Source organism: Emys orbicularis, chromosome 5 (genome assembly GCF_028017835.1).
Source record: "Emys orbicularis isolate rEmyOrb1 chromosome 5, rEmyOrb1.hap1, whole genome shotgun sequence".
Taxonomy (NCBI): Eukaryota; Metazoa; Chordata; order Testudines; family Emydidae; genus Emys; species Emys orbicularis.
The window spans coordinates 92,755,454-92,760,731 of NC_088687.1; positions in this window are offsets into that span (position 1 = coordinate 92,755,454).

A 5,278-nucleotide genomic window follows, 5' to 3' on the forward strand; every position below is an offset into this window, starting at 1 on the left:
CACCTCCCTAGGTAACCCATTCCAGTGCTTCACCACCCTCCTAGTGAAAAAGTTTTTTCCTAATATCCAACCTAAACCTCCCCCACTGCAACTTGAGACCGTTACTCCTTGTTCTGTCCTATAGATTCATAGACTCTAGGACTGGAAGGGACCTCGAGAGGTCATCGAGTCCAGTCCCCTGCCCTCATGGCAGGACCAAATACTGTCTAGACCATCCCTGATAGACATTTATCTAACCTACTCTTAAATATCTCCGGAGATGGAGATTCCACAACCTCCCTAGGCAGTTTGTTCCAATGTTTAACCACCCTGACAGTTAGCAACTTTTTCCTAATGTCCAACCTAAACCTCCCTTGCTGCACTTTAAGCCCATTGCTTCTTGTTCTATTCGTAGAGGCTAAGATGAACAAGTTTTCTCCCACTTCCTTATGACACCCTTTTAGATACCTGAAAACTGCTATCATGTCCCCTCTCAGTCTTCTCCTTTCCAAACTAAACAAACCCAGTTCTTTCAGCCTTCCTTCATAGATCATGTTCTCTAGACCTTTAATCATTCTTGTTGCTCTTCTCTGGACCCTCTCCAATTTCTCCACATCTTTCTTGAAATGCGGTGCCCAGAACTGGACACAATACTCCAGCTGAGGCCTAACCAGCGCAGAGTAGAGCGGAAGAATGACTTCTCGTGTCTTGCTCACAACACACCTGTTAATGCATCCCAGTATCACGTTTACTTTTTTTGCAACAGCATCACACTGTTGACTCATATTTAGCTTGTGGTCCACTATAACCCCTAGATCCCTTTCTGCCATACTCCTTCCTAGACAGTCTCTTCCCATTCTGTATGTGTGAAAATGATTGTTCCTTCCTAAGTGGAGCACTTTGCATTTGTCTGTATTAAACTTCATCCTGTTTACCTCAGACCATTTCTCCAATTTGTCCAGATCATTTTGAATTTTGACCCTATCCTCCAAAGCAGATGCAATCCCTCCCAGTTTGGTATCATCTGCAAACTTAATAAGCGTACTTTCTATGCCAATATCTAAGTCGTTAATGAAGATATTGAACAGAGCCGGTCCCAAAACAGACCCCTGCGGAACCCCACTCGTTATACCTTTACAGCAGGATTGGGAACCATTAATAACTACTCGCTGAGTACGGTTATCCAGCCAGTTATGCACCCACCTTATAGTAGCCCCATCTAAGTTATATTTGCCTAGTTTATCAATAAGAATATCATGCGAGACCGTATCAAATGCCTTACTAAAGTCTAGGTATACCACATCCACCGCTTCTCCCTTATCCACAAGACTCGTTATCCTATCAAAGAAAGCTATCAGATTAGTTTGACATGATTTGTTCTTTACAAATCCATGCTGGCTATTCCCTATCACCTTACTACCTTCCAAGTGTTTGCAGATGATTTCCTTAATTACTTGCTCCATTATCTTCCCTGGCACAAACATTAAACTCACTGGTCTGTAGTTTCCTGGGTTGTTTTTATTTCCCTTTTTGTAGATGGGCACTATGTTTGCCCTTTTCCAGTCTTCTGGAATCTCTCCTATCTCCCGTGATTTTCCAAAGATAATAGCTTAGAGGCTCAGATACCTCCTCTCTTAGCTCCTTGAGTATTCTAGGATGCATTTCATCAGGCCCTGGTGACTTGCAGGCATCTAACTTTTCTAAGAGATTTTTAACTTGTTCTTTTTTTATTTTCTCTTCTAAACCTATCCCCTTCCCATTAGCATTCACTATGTTAGGCATTCCTTCAGACTTCTCGGTGAAGACCGAAACAAAGAAGTCATTAAGCATCTCTGCCATTTCCAAGTTTCCTGTTACTGTTTCTCCCTCTTCACTGAGCAGTGGGCCTACCCTGTCTTTGGTCTTCCTCTTGCTTCTAATTTATTGATAAAAAGTCTTCTTGTTTCCCTTTATTCCCATAGCTAGTTTGAGCTCATTTTGTGCCTTTGCCTTTCTAATCTTGCCCCTGCATTCCTGTGCTGTTTGCCTATATTCATCCTTTGTAATTTGTCCAAGTTTCCATTTTTTTATATGACTCCTTTTTATTTTTTAGATCATGCAAGATCTCGTGGTTAAGCCAAGGTGGTCTTTTGCCACATATTCTATTTTTCCTACGTAGCGGAATAGCTTGCTTTTGGGTCCTTAATAGTGTCCCTTTGAAAAACTGCCAACTCTTCTCAGTTGTTTTTCCCTCATCTGGTACCACTGAGAACAGTCTAGATCCATCCTCTTTGGAACCCCCTTTCAGGTAGTTGAAAGCAGCTATCAAATCCTCCCTCATTCTTCTCTTCTGCAGACTAAACAATCCCAGTTCCCTCAGCCTCTCCTCATTAGTCATGTGCTCCAGCCCCCTAATAATTTTTGTTGCCCTCCGTTGGACTCTTTCCAATTTTTCCACATTCTTCTTCTAGTGTGGGGCCCAAAACTGGACACTACTCCAGATGAGTCCTCACCAATGCCGAATAGAGGGGAATGATCACGTCCCTCGATCTGCTGGAAATGCCCCTACTTGTACAGTCCAAAATGCCGTTAGCCTTCTTGGCAACAAGGGCACACTGTTGACTCATATCCAGCTTCTCGTCCAGCTTTTCTGCAGAACTGCTACCTAGCCACTCGGTCCCTAGTCTGTAGCAGTGCATGGGATTCTTCCATCCTAAGTGCAGGACTCTGCACTTGTCCTTGTTGAACCTCATCTGATTTCTTTTGGCCCAATCCTCCAATTTGTCTAGGTCCCTCTGTATCCTATCCCTACCCTCCAGTGTATCTACCACTCCTCCCAGTTTAGTGTCATCTGCAAACTTGCTGAGGGTGCAGTCCATGCCATCCTCCAGATCATTAATGAAGATATTGAACAAAACCAGCCCCAGGACCGACCCTTGGGGCACTCCGCTTGATACCGGCTGCCAACTTGACATGGAGCCATTGATCACTACCTGTTGAGCCCAACGATCTAGCCAGCTTTCTATCCACCTTATAGTCCATTCATCCAGCCCATACTTCTTTAACTTGCTGGCAAGAATACTGTGGGAGACTGTATCAAAAGCTTTGCTAAAGTCAAGGAATAACACGTCTGCTTCTTTCCCCTCATCCACAGAGCGAGTTATCTCATCATAGAAGGCAATTAGGTTAGTCAGGCATAACATGCCCTTGGTGAATCCATGCTGACTGTACCTGATCACTTTCCTCTCCTCTAAGTGCATCAGAATTGATTCCTTGAGGACCTGCTCCATGATTTTTCCAGGGCCTGAGGTGAGGCTGACTGGCCTGTAGTTCCCTGGATCTTCCTCCTTCCATTTTTAAAAGATGGGCACTACATTAGCCTTTTTCCAGTCATCCGGGACCTCCCCCGATCGCCATGAGTTTTCAAAGATAATGGCCAATGGCTCTGCAATCACATCCGCTAACTCCTTTAGCACCCTCGGATGCAACGCATCCGGCCCCATGGACTTGTGCTTGTCCAGCTTTTCTAAATAGTCCTGTACTACTTCTTTCTCCACAGAGGGCTGGTCAATTCCTCCCCATGCTGTGCTGCCCAGTGCAGTAGTCTGGGAGCTGACCTTGTTCGTGAAGACAGAGGCAAAAAAAACATTGAGTACATTAGCTTTTTCCACATCCTCTGTCACTAGGTTGCCTCCCTCATTCAGTAAGGGACCCACACTTTCCTTAACTTTCTTGTTATTAACATACCTGAAAAAACCCTTCTTGTTACTCTTAACATCTCTTGCTAGCTGAAACTCCAAGTGTGATTTGGCTTTCCTGATTTCACTCCTGCATGCCTGAGCAATATTTTTATACTCCTCCCTGGTCATTTGTCCAATCTTCCACTTCTTGTAAGCTTCTTTTTTGTGTTTAAGATCAGCAAGGATTTCACTGTTAAGCCAAGCCGGTCGCCTCCCCTATTTACTGTTCTTTCTATACATCAGGATGGCTTGTTCCTGCAACCTCAATAAGGATTCTTTAAAATACAGCCAGCAATCCTGGACTCCTTTTCCCCTCATGTTATTCTCCAAGGGGATCCTGCCCATCGGTTCCCAGAGGGAGTCAAAGTCTGCTTTTCTGAAGTCCAGGGTCTGTATTTTGAGGCTCTCCTTTCTTCCTTGTGTCAAGATCCTGAACTCGACCATCTCATGGTCACTGCCTCCCAGGTTCCCATCCACTTTTGCTTCTCCTACTAATTCTTCCCTGTTTGTGAGCAGCAGGTCAAGAAGAGCTCTGACCCTAGTTGGTTCCTCCAGCACTTGCACCAGGAAATTGTCCCCTACACTTTTTAAAAACTTCCTGGATTGTCTGTGCACCGCTGTATTGCTCTCCCAGCAGATATCGGGGTGATTGAAGTCCCCCATGAGAACCAGGGCCTGTGATCTAGTATCTTCTGTTAGTTGCCGAAAGAAAGCCTCGTCCACCTCATCCCCCTGGTCTGGTGGTCTATAGCAGACTCCCACCACGACATCACCCTTGGTTGACTTGCTTTGGTAGATGCAGTGGGAATGTAGACACAGCTCTGCCCCGTCAAGCTGTGCTCGCTGTGATTGGAGCTGGAGAGTGGTGTTATGCCAGTGCCCCCAAAGCTGAAGTATCAATAAGCATTTCTCATTTAAAGTTTCTATGGAAATAAGGGAAGGTGTCTTGTCGACCCTGATAGTCCTCCAGCTGCTGTCTCACAATGCCCCAGTCCCTGTGACAGTGACCATTCTGCTCACAACTATAAACTCCGCTGCCCAGGGTTCACAAAGAGCAGAAGCCCTCTGCCCCCCTTTAAAAACTGTGTGTTTTTTGAAATGCCATTTCCTGGTTGCTCTCTGTGGTGAACACATCTAGCAGCTGACCTTTGTTTGCATCCAACCAAACATGGGTCCATGCACGCAGAGAGGTACTAGATGCACTTCTGCTAGGAGCAGACAGGAAGGATTAGATCCCTTGGGCCTGTGAGGAGAAGAGGCTGTGCAAGGATAGATATGGAACAGCTGTAGAAATGTGGACAGCTACGAGCAGATTGCATGGAGGACACAGGCAGAAGGGAAGGACAGGGATCAGTAGCAGTGCTGCATGAAAGTGAAGATACTTTGCCAGGGACATCATGTGGCAAGGAAGGGCAACTACAAATCTAGTGCTGAACCACAGACCTGCTGCTTTTACAATGAACTGCATGCCATACTTGGAGTGACCCCACCAGCACCCTGTGGATACCTCAGAAGAGCCTGAGATGGAGACCCCTGCTCTGAACAGCGAGGGGAGAGAGGAGATGAGGTGGGGGACTCCA